This window comes from Pseudopipra pipra, chromosome 9 (genome assembly GCF_036250125.1).
Source record: "Pseudopipra pipra isolate bDixPip1 chromosome 9, bDixPip1.hap1, whole genome shotgun sequence".
In the NCBI taxonomy this organism is placed as follows: domain Eukaryota; kingdom Metazoa; phylum Chordata; class Aves; order Passeriformes; family Pipridae; genus Pseudopipra; species Pseudopipra pipra.
In genome coordinates this window covers 6,244,702-6,257,220 of record NC_087557.1, presented here as the reverse complement: position 1 = coordinate 6,257,220, position 12,519 = coordinate 6,244,702, and the positions used below count along the sequence as shown (strand labels likewise).

General features: G+C 40.6%; 1 protein-coding gene across 7 annotated transcripts in view; it reads right to left on the bottom strand.

Annotated features, from left to right (window-relative positions):
* Positions 1–12,519, bottom strand: part of DNM3 (dynamin 3) — a 172,321-nt gene that overhangs the window by 155,674 nt on the left and 4,128 nt on the right. The window lies entirely within an intron of this gene.

Below are 12,519 nucleotides of genomic sequence, written 5' to 3'. Positions count from 1 at the left end.
ATGAATTAAAACTAAATTACTGTCTCAGGGCATTACCAAGCCTCTTCAAGGCCATTATATATAATGCCTCAAAATTCACATTGCTTAGCAAGAGTACCCAAAGCCAAGCCCAAATTTATCAGGCTCTCTAAAATAATTGTCATCGATCTACACTTGATTTGCAGAGGATTTGCACATATGAATACACACACAGCCCACACCAAAGCTCTGGCCAAACCAAACTGCCAGCACTTCAGACCTACTCTTTCACACACTTCACTCCTGCCAGTTCAAATCCCCAAATAACCTTTCCAGCAACACATCTGCCCAGAAGTGTTTGAGTGAAAGCTGAACTCTGTGGGGCAGCAGGAGGGATTGTCCTTGGACCAGAAAGCAAACAACGAAGCAAAGACAACAACTCTGTCTGATCATGCCTCCTATGATCCTTCCATGCTTCCAAAGATAGGGAGACTCCTCATGCAACTGAAACCCTAGAAAAACTTTGAACCAATTATTAGTTGCAAAACTAATGATTAGAAATCCAAAGCAAAATAAAAGATATTTTTCTCAGGGTCTTCCCCAGCTGCCATAAGTGTTAAACTCTTAAAAACGATGAGATAAGGTTAAGTGAGAGGTTTTGAAGAGTGTTCCCTTCAAAATAGCATCTCCAGAGGAATAAAATTGAGGGGTAAACAGACAGTTGCACAATCAGTGTAAACTCATCAAAATCCCCTCGTTCTTCCTGCCTTCCCAGGGATGATGAATTACTCTCTTGGTGCCTTGGCAGCACTGCTAACTCACCTCTCCAGCTGAGGTGAAAAGCAATGCAGCAAGTGGGGAGGGCATGAATTTTCAGTCAAATGGCAGAGCTGGTCTGTCATATGTGTAAGTGCCTGGATGAAGGGTGAGGCAGGAATGTGCAGTGGCTTTGGGAGAGGTAGGGAGAAGGACAAGAGTCAAAGGAAGAAAGATACAGCCCTGTCAGCCCTTCAGTCAGAACTGCTTAGATGTGTCTGCTCAAGCCACTGACCTCCTGCCTATAACTATTGTTCACAACTTGTGCTACTTAATGGATGCCTGATTTTAGCAGTTCCTTTAACGACAGCACACAAACCCACAAGGTTTAAAACCAGCCTAGAGAGTAGATCTATGAAAAATAAATCACACAAATATTCAGGATATTATTTGTGCCAATCAGAGGATATTGGGACTGAGGAGTCCCAGGTCAGGACAGGCTCGGGAATGCAACAACGGTGAACCTTCTTTCCACAAGCACCAACAAGGTAAAAGCTCTGGCAGCCTGCAGAAGAGAAACAGGACAACTCTACCTGTGATATGGGCTCTGAAGACTTCCTTCCTAACATAACATTAAGATATCAAAAAAACCTAAAAAATATCACATATGCAAGCAATTCTAAGGCTCTGAGGAGCAAGACCGGCTGTCAGCTCTGCCCCTCACCACCTTAGTTTGAATGAAATGATGTTATTTCCAGCTAAATGAAGTGTTTCCCTTTCTCAGTACCTGTTAATGTGCGCTTACAGTGGGATTGCTCTGCAAACCAAAGCACACCAGGAAAGGGGAGGCTGTTCAAACACCAGCTAGCTCATTACCTTCTCTAACACAGACCTGCAGGCAAAAGTACAATTAATTAGGAATTTAAGTAATCTCTAAAACAGTGATACTGCAAAAACATCAGGCGTACTGATTTAAATCTGCTGCGATGCTTTACAACACTTGAGACAGCAACAGGATACAGGAATTACCTTAAAGAGATGCCAGAGGCCTTCAAATAGGTCTATCATAATTTCAGTACCTACTAATGGAGAGAAACCTGACTCTCAGTGAAGTGCCATCTCCTGATATTTTCTCATGGAGAAACAGAGACAATAGTAATAGGAACATACTCATACTTCTGTGTGCACTGGAGTGACAGCAGCCCAGGATGGAGTAAACTCATTGAGGCTGCAGTTTCACACATTGATTTTCAAGCATTTCATATCTGATCTACTTTTTTTTTTTTAAATTATTTTCCCATCAAGAAGCTAAAATTAATTGCCATTCAGGACAAACTGATCACCCAAAACAATGTCCTCTACAGCCCCACCTGAGGCAGAAAAATCCTTCAGGGAGTCAAAGGCTGAAAAGACTTATTGATTTTCTGCTTCAGACTAAGCACACTCAGCGATAAAGAACACTGTATTAATGCAACCCCAGCTGGATACAACACTGACCTTTCCTCAACAGCAAAATTACAGAGAAAGGTAAGACAACAATTTTCCTTCAGAACATCCTCTTAACATGTCCAAAGATGATGGCATTCTTTAACCCTCTCTAATCAGTTGAACTACTGCCTCTTCAAGAAAGCATGAGCAGAGGTTCCTGCTTGGTGAGAGGGAGAACTGTACTGATCCCATAACCAACTAAGTGTGCAGCAGCAGGACATAAGGTTTCTGCTTCAAATGCAGAGTTTGAAGTGGAAAAAAGTCAAAGAATGAGGGTTAAAAGGGGTTTGCAGGGAGAAAATTTCCCCTCCCCTTAATGGGTATTTTAGCCCTATGAAAGAGACTTCGACCTCAATTCGTAAATCTGTCCACAGGACATTTTACTTCTTTTTAAACATTTGAAATTTCAGCTTCAGCCACAAGGCAACAGCACCTGTGTGCATTCTCTGCACAGCTCCAGTGAGATACATAAAGCCTAACTCTAGAAAAAAGTAATTCTTTAAACATACACAGAAATGTAAATCAAACCTGAAACATAACTTGTATTTCTTCAGGAAAAGCAACACAGTACCACATTACAATTCTGGCAGCAGGGGAATCAGATTAAATCCTGTATAACTGCTTCTGCAGAAATGCCTACGCTGACATCCACAAGACAGGATGCAGGTCCTCTCCTGCTCCACTTGGAACAGAAAGCTTTGTACACAGGGTTTGTTAGTGGTCCTGAAAATAAACCCCCATATCTTTTAGAAGTAAGGGCAGCAAGAAATACAAGAAGAAATATTCAGCCAAGTCTCAAAGGTTCCTTGTGACCAAACGGACGATGCCCCTCCATGCTCTGGTGACACACTTAATATTCTTCTGACAGGTCTGAGAGAGCTGCTTTTCCACACCTTTTGGTCAGCGTGTACAGGTATGCTTAGTGAGAGCTGGGAGAAAAAAATCACATCAGAGTGGAAGCAGCTGCAAATAAATCCATCTAGGAAAAGGTACATGCCTGGGAATTTGTGTTCAAAGACACTGAAAAGGGAGAGAAAAGGCTGCCTGCTGTGGGGGGAGTGAGCACCTGTGAGCACAACTGCAGGAACACTTCACAATGATGAGGTGCAGGAAACAAGGAAGAAACACACTGTGCAAGAATAAAGCTGGGAATGAAAGCTGTACACCTTTAAAAGACATTCATCCTGCATTAAGAATCAAACTACTTTTGCATCTTTATTCTCAGAGCATTCTGAGCACAAAGCACTCTGCTGACAGCAGCTGTACCAGCTCAGCAGCAACACCACAGTGACAGGACAGTTTGGAGACCTTCAGCAAGGCCTGGCCAGTGCTGAAGGTATCAAATGCAAATAAGAAGCCGGCAGCCAGGTCTGCCAGAACATCACCTCAATAACTCTTCAGTCTTAGAATGCACTCATCTGTTAGAATACCATTAAATACTTTCAAGAGCAAGGTATTTTCAGGGCAAAATAATTTTTACTCTAAAAGGTATGAAATGACTCATGTCTTACTGCACAATGGAAACTGTGCTGTCTTCGCTCTCTACCACAGCTCATTTCCAGTATCAGAGATGTGGAGAAGTGCATCTACTAACACCTTTGTTTAATGCATAAAGGTAACAAATAATAGTTTGATTTTGACTAGCTAAAGGTCTCATTAACTGATGTCAAAGGATGATGAAACAAGTTATCAATGGCCACAGCAACACTTTAGCAGTTTACAATAACAAGCCAGTCTGGGCTTTAAGAAGAGTCTCATGGAAGAGATGGGAATGCCCTTTCAATTTTCAGGAAGGGTAAAAAGCACAGTGAAATGCTGAAAAGCAAACTAGACACAGGCTCCTTCAGTGAGGTTGTCTCATTATAATGCAGGACTAAGCTTACAAAGAAAAGAACACAGATCAAACAAATAAACATAATATGTTCCAGAGGGATTTCCAGGTAGGGTAAGAGCTTCCACGTAGGAGATCTCTAGCACAGTAACAGTATTTATTATGTTAAAAAAAGAAAAGAAAAAGAAAAGAGGACAAAACAGAAGAATCCCCAATTTGTGTGAAGAGTGATGATGCATCACTACTAAAAAGTTACTTGTGTTTTCAAAACATAATTTAAATTTGCTTTACTTTGCCAGTGTAGGACTGAGAAATGTTCTGTACTTTGATCAGTTACATGGTCCATATCACAGAGGATAAATGCCAACTAATTTACATCAATACCGATATAAGTAATTCATACAAAACATAGGGGGCATCCAGGAAATCAAATAATGGAGGAAAATGTCAATGATTACACAGCAACTGCATTAACTAAAGAGCTATGAACAATTAAAATTGATAGAGATTAACTGTAAAAAAAAAAAAAATAAAATCAGAACTTCCTCCAAAGAAAAAGCCTCCACGTTTTTCACAAAGGGTAGAAACAAGTCAGGCTCAGGACAAGAGCCATAGTTTTCTTATAGAAGAGCACAAATGCTACTTCATTTTGCCAACCAACATCCATAACATTCCTTATAAAAGTTTTTCCACTAACCCCAAGCCCATTCCAAGACCCTAACCACCCCTCAAATGCAGAAAGCCCATAATCCATCAGCAACTGATATGAACAACCGTGCTGCGGTAGCATTCCCCATAGCCTTTTATTCCCAAGATTTGCCAAGGAATGCAACACAGCTTTAATTGCAATAGGAAGCAATTATGCCCAAAGTCAACAGTTTTCCTGGGCCTTTTTCCAACAGTGTTTATTGTTTCATACAACTCCAGCCTGGCACACTGGGAGCACTTGTGGCTCAGCCTGGCAGCTGAACGGCCCTATCTTGTGCAAGAGACCACACACCTTCACAGGAACACTTACATGGGCCTGTAGAGCCAAGCATCTCTCAGTTTCTGGAAAGCATACAGAACCACTCAAAAGGCTTTCATTTTTCTTGCATTTTTATGATATTTTTCTTATCATATTTAGCCTCAAAGCAAAGTGCTAAAAAAAAAAAAACAAACCAAAAAACAGGAAAAAGCGCAGTCCAGTGTAAGCCTGAGGAAGAGAGACATGAATAATATCTAACTTCTTTCCTCAGGTTCACTTTTTAAAACCCATAAACCAAACCCAGTCAATTTATAACTGGAGGACTCTCCATTATAAAAATATACATCTGAAGACCTGTTTTGCAGATGTGCTCATTCTATCTCACCTGTTCCTGTGCTCAGCAACCCCACAAAGGACTCAGGAGCAGATCCTTCACTCCCTTTTGTTCATTACAAAGCAAGGTACATCAATGGGATGGGAAATGTAATTTTCCTTTTGTGCAGAGGCCTGTTTAGGAATTAAGTACTTTCTCTGAGAAGATTTATCACTGACACAAGACACCACTGTATTTATTCTTAGTGGCTTTGGAAGCACAATTCCTCCCCCCTCCAAGTGACGGTACAAAGATAACACCAGGACACATTTTTTAGGAAGTCTCAAAAGCCTTCAGGCACTATCCCTGTTGTGCTTTGATGTTCTTAACCATGTACCTTTTCTTTCTTCAGTAGTACAGTAGTGTACATCCCTTTCTACATCACACTGATATTTGGCTATATGTGCTGTTCCTCTTTAGCTCCAAGTACAGAGACCAGCTCTTATTATCAGTCACCACTTGATCCCTCACCTCCTTTCAATTAGTCACAGAAGAGTAAATGTTTTTTGTTTCGGCACAATGTCTGTCCATCAAGTGCCTCCCACAGCTTTGTTCAATGGCTGCAAAACCTCAGCCTAACATTAAGGGCCTTACATGAAGATATACAAGTCAAGTAGTTCTTTTTATTGAAGACCAATGATATCTATCTTAATTATGCCTACTAGGCAAGTTAAATGCATTAGGAGGCTGTGGATTTTTAGTGATCTCAGATATACTGGCTCCCAAAGCTCTATACCCATCTTTCCAGTGGTTTTTTTGGAAACCACACAGCATAGATGCTTGGCATCCTCAGCGTGACACTTTGGTGCTTAGTTCACGTTTGGTCTCAGTTTGCAGCAACCATTCTTTCAAGGTAAATCTTCCCTCAACTACACACTGGGCAGTAACTACACACTGGGCATGTCTTTAGAGGGGAGAAACTGAGTATCCAGACACTCTAGGGATGTTATCTATCTACCTTTTCCTCTCAAGCAGGATAGATAAACTTGGTGTCTTTGAGAAGCCGCTTTCCAACTCATCACTGTCCTTCATCACCATTGCTGAACTACTGGATCTGAACAGCAAAGCAAGGACACCCCAATTATCCTATCCATCACTTTCAGGTAAGCACACAAGTTGAATAAAGAAACATAAAAAATAAAATCTTTGAAGTCTTACACAGCACTACAACCTAGCAGCTTAAAATGTCTCTTTGGTTCTCCTTTCCCCGACCCCTTAATGAAGTTGAGACCGACTATACAAAAATCCAGAGGGCAATAGTAAAAAAAATAAATCTACCCAAACAGACCTAACTATGGGAATATGTGAGCATTAATTCTAAACATAAGAAAAAAAGGTATTTTTGAAAGGCTCTTTAAGAACTTCAAATAAAATGGCAAGGGATTTCAGTCACACTAGCTGGGCACCTCCATAACAAATGTGTTCCTGTGTTCAGTGACAATGCTTAGGCACGGCTAAGGTGAGAAAGCAAAACTTGAGATTTCCTCTTCATGCAGAAGACTGGAGAGAAAGCAGGCTTAGAAATCACTGCCATTATGTTTCTACTGGATCTGGAAGATGCTTTCTGTAAGAAGCAGTGGCCTTTCTGCTCAACAGCATCAGCCAGAAATTATTAAATCTCCCCCATTAAACATTACAGGGCTATGGAGAAAATCAGGGCCAAAAACTGCTCTAGTCCCAATGGTAAAGCCTTCCATTAAACATGATGGGAGTCAACAGGTTCTCCAAAGTATGGGACATTTGAACAGAAGTCTCAGAAGGCACAGACCTTCTTGGAGCAAGTCTAATGCTGTATTTTGACAGCGGTGACAGCACCCCATATCACAGTTCTGCACAGGAACAGGCAAGTCTGTTCACTGACTGAAGGAGAGAAAATGCACTTCTTAGCACTAAAAAATTGTCTTTTATATGATAGAAAGTTTTAAAGTCTCAGTAACGCTTACAGGACTGAGAACTGCCATACCCAGCTCCGAAAACCTGCCAGGCAAAGCCCCAGGAGTGGTGAGATGAACAGTGCTCTGTTTGCAGTGATTATGCCGGGCTGTGGGCTCGCTGTACTAACAGAGCGGGGAGCTGCCAATGTGCAGCCTCGTCGGCAAGGCACTGTATGCACGGTGCATCTGTCCTCCCTGGCAGGCAGCCAGCACTTTGCTGCATCATCCTAATTCCATTTGTGAAAATGCCCTTTTTCCTCTCTTTCTCTTTTAAGATTTTACAAAAGCTTCTGCTATTTCCTGCTCAACGGTGCTCTCCATCAATTCCAAGCGGGGGTGGAAGGGGGAGAAAGGAAGCACAAAATACAAAGAGACCCCAACAATTCTCAGAATTTTTGTGTCAAAAAGAATAAAGCAGACTTTGCAGGACAACTGTATTCTCCCTAATCAGATATGTTTGCTTTTAGGAAAGGACTAATTTGCATAGGATGTTGGTGCATAAAAGCCCATCCATCCTCAGGATGAATACTAATGCAGCAAGACTCAGTATCTCAACACAAGAAACAAACTACAATAATTCTTTACTCACTTTAAATTTCTGTCAGTTCTCTAAATAGACCTTGGCTGTTTGGGTTTTTTAAAATCACTCCCAGCTGCCAAATACTATTAACAATGTTTTTTTAGAAAAGATTTGAATAAAAAGTTTTCCTTCATAATACAATCAGATATATCAGAGATAAACAAAAATCTGACTGCAAGGATCAGAAAGAAAACAACATAACCCAACACTGCAGGTATATCACCTACATGAAGCTAACTACTATATAAATAGCATTTAGCAAATAATTCACCTCTGGATGCACTGTCAAGACAAATCATTTAGGTGTTGTGAATTTCAGTGCTTTCCTCAAAAACCTTGACAAAATAAGCTGCTGCTCTTCCTCCCAAATCCCACTGTCCTGAACTCACATCCATCAACACAGGCTATTTAAACCGTGGCACATCAGCTGTGACACATCCTAGTAAAGGCCAAAAAACTTTGCCCCTTCAGAAGCACTGTGAAAACACATTTCTCTCTTTTGTGGTGGACAAAGTGTTAAGCTGAACAATTAACTTTCTTGGTACAAGACAAGACATTTCAGGTAATTTTGCAGAGCTGGAATGTAACTGGATTCAATTCTTGCACTCCCTCCAGATGTAGACAGGAAGACAACTACAGAAGGAAGGGGGGAAAGGAGCTGTTTCCAAAACAAGTGGTTCAAATTTCTCAACTTCTCTAGCTATTTTATCCTTTTTTACCTGTCCATTTATCCTGCTTTGAGCCTGTAAAATATGAGAATTAATATATTGTCCATGGCAGTGAAAAGTCTGTTCAGCTCAATAGTGAAATTAAATATCAGCCATGATCTCCCATCTCTCTGCTCACCAGAAACTGAATTATTACCACAAGAAAAATTTATACTAGAATTCTGACCAAAACAGTGGTTTGTGCTGCTATTTCTCAGAACACTAACAAAGTCATAATGCTGGAGTCTCAGCCCAGACTCCTGAGGCTTTCCAGCCTATTTCCCAGATCTGACAGACACTGAGGATCTTCTGTCAACATTTGTTTAGCACCTGAACAAACTAACAGGTGAGCACACAAGGGCACAACACTGCCTCTGATGGATTCGGCTAAAATTTCTCCAGCAGCTTCCAGCTTGGCTGCCGAACAGCCCTGGATCAGAGCCCGTCTCCTCACTGTCACGCAGCAGAGCCCAGGGATGTCTCTCCGTTGTTCCCATGCTCACCAGGCAGAGCCCGGGCTGTTCTCTGCAGGTGAGTCACACACTGACAGCTTCAGAGCACCCCCGGACATTCGTGCAGTTTTAGGCATCTGCAGTGCACATAGTAAACAACGCAGTGAGTGCCTAAGGTTAATCTGGCTTTGATGATGCCATCTATGAGGGTAGAAATCTATCTGTATTACAGCAAATAGGAAACCTCCTGCATATCCGAAGAATGAAGCCGTGGTGATTTTGCACAGGAGCTGTGATGCGGGAATACCATGCTAGGTACTGAATAAAAGCTTAACTTCCACACACAAATTATAAAAGCTGACATTATCACTAGACACTTGGGTTGAAAACCTCTCTTATCTACTACTACAGTTCTCCTTTACATCCCAGAGGCTATCACAGACAAGAGTGTCTGGCAGTACATCAAAGCCCAGCATGCAGTTAAATGGGATTTTGCTCCTCTCTAGTTCAATAATGCTGCCTTGTTCATCACGGTGCAACTTGCTGAAGAAAAAGATGCAAGGTCACAGTTAAATAATGCTCATTTCCCGTTCTCAGCATATTTACACTACAGGCTTTGCACTGCAGACACAGAGCATTAAAAGGATTCCCAGTAAGCCCTTACACATAAGCACAGCAAACAAGGTGAGTTCACAGGCTTCTATTTACTGGAAGGCCTTATTACAAAATGCACTGTTTAAAAAAAAAACAACCACACAATAAACAAACAAAAAGCAACCCAACAAACAAAATCAGAAAAAGCAAAAAAGGCCTCTGCCCCTCTGTGCTTGCAATCTAGGTAGACATTGCTTAAGAAACCCATAAATACTTAGAGGACTATCATCAATTTGCTCAGTGATCAACTGATGGATGGCAAACCACAAACACGATCTCTCTCAATGACTAAGCTGTTAGAGGCACAAACTAAACACCAGCAAGGGTCCCTTTTTGGGATGAGGAAACACTGCTACATCTCAGCTGTTCAAAGCAGAATCCAAGATTCGGTTTTGGTGCCATAGAGGAATCTAAATCAGCCATCACACAAAGCAGAGAAATGCATAACAGCAAGTTTTAGACTACAATCACAGTTATCCATGCTGATTTTAAGATTATATGCTAACATCTTCTTTGCAGATAGAAGCAACTTAAGACCAAGTGAAGACTCAAGGCACATGTGGATACATAGGCAGGTAATGTTTAAAAACCAGTCTGAGGTCATACAGTAAACGAGTGGCAGAGAACAGTGTACACACTTGTGTGTTTCTGCTGCCAACCACAGCAGTATCACTCCCCATGTTTACTGGTGAATGCCCAAACCATCACATTGCTAACATCTATTTATCTAAACTGTAAAGCTTTGTTTGCTCTTTCATCTACAAAGGAAAGTGACTTGAGCTTGAAGCAGCAGCAACAATGTCCATCAAGACACAGCAAGACAACAAAGGTGTTGGTTATTTGTCCATTTCAACACTACAAATTCCCAAGCGTGGGCTCCTTCCTGAAGGCAGCAAATATCAGGATTTAGAACATTATGCAAGAGCCTAGGGAGTTAGACAATCTATTGAACTTTCAGAAGTGTCTCTGTAAAAAGAACCAGGAAATGTTAAGTGGATACCTATGGTCTGGGAAAAAAAAAATAAGGAAAAAAACCACAAACCTCTCACAAGATGACTGTTCTCCTTGAAAAACTATCAGAGGAGTGCAGTCACCTTCAGTACCTTGATGGAATGAACTCCCAGTGACAGCTGCCACTGAATTCATAGCACTGATTTCTCATAAGGCAGTCGAGACCAGACTGAGCTTTTTCTGAACTTAGCTTTTTGCAGGGTTTTGAGGTTTTTCTGAAGTCTAGGTCTCAGACTTCAAATACTTTGCTTATGTTCACTAAATACTGCAATACCCTAATCATACAGAGTGTGCTGAACTTATAGTAAGACTGTGTATTCTCACAGGTATACTTTACACAAGAGTTAAGTGTTACTTACTGATGTAGAATCCCTGTAAACTGCTTGATACACTGAACTTAAATGCCAGAATATAGGTCAGAGCTCCCTACACTATGCCTCATTATAGAGTACAGCTTTTCTTAAAATAGAAGAAATATTTCAACTGGCAAAATTTAAATGCAAAAAAACAAGAGAAACAGATCCTCTAAGTAGTTTTAGAGGAAAAAAAGTTACTTTACGTGTGTGTGTGTGGGGGGGAAATCAGCAGATTTGTTTGCATGTCTGTTTTTAACTACTCATTTGCTTTACTTTGTATATATCAATTCTCAACACTTGAAAAAAAATTAACTTTAAGTCCACAATGTAAGGACAAAACTAGGCCATCTGTATCCCATCTAAACAGCCAGTTTGTTCTGCAATATGTAAATGTAACAACTTATTCAGGGAAGAAACCCAAATGAGCCACTGTCTCATTTGCTACTGTTTCTAATTAATGAAATACCCAGAAACAATTCCTGCTTTTGTTGCACCAGAGTATTTTGATAACTAGGCTAATACACTCAATACTGTACTCAAAGCTGCACAATGGCTTAATTGGTCAGGAAAAGGAGTGGCTGATTCTCATTTCCAGAAGATCCTTAAGATTAAAAAAGGATACACAGCACCAGACTTCAGTTTGTATCTCCAACTGCTTAGCTTTTCACGCCTGTTTCACAAAAGAGGAGAATTTTCTGTAAAAAAGTTTTTCTGTCAATACCTAGTAGCTAAAAGAATAAAATATCTGCACCAATTTTAACTATCTCTCCCCCAGGACATATCTAAGTATGTGCCTACATTCTTTGGAGAAATCCTCTGCTTTAGCAGCCAGATTTAAAGTCCTGTCTCTTCTCCTAATGACTCAACGCAGTCTTTTCACAACCGCCATCTCAAGTGAGAAAAGAACGAGCTGAGCACACAAGGAATCGTAATTTGAAAAAGAAATAATCAGTACATATGTCATAATAAATAGCTATAAGACATGCAATGGCCCTAAGATTATCAAAAGTGTCTCAGATCAAAAAGCTGTAAAGCTGAATTATACAATCAGACCTCAGGCTCTTAAAACGAAAGTGCTTGTTTGATTATGACTGACAGGCTTACAATCAGGAGTTCACATCTCTTATAAAACAATTATTTGGCCACATGCAGTTCATATTATATCAAGCAGGGAAGGAAGTGAAGAGCTTTCAGGTTGGAAACCTAATTATTAATTTCTCGCTATTTTTAAGAATAAAACAAGGTTCTAATTTCTGAAGAAGGAGGCCCTGACAAGGTAGCCTGCAGTCTGTGCCTTCAGTTATCTTAAAACCCCCTTTGGATACAGGAAATAATAGAAAGTGCTTTCTCTCCAAATGCAGTTTTCAGGGATTGTTTCCTGCCATTAGTTTTCTTTAAGTAACCCTATTATTATCAAAAGCAAGATGTTTAAAAAGCACAAACAACATATAA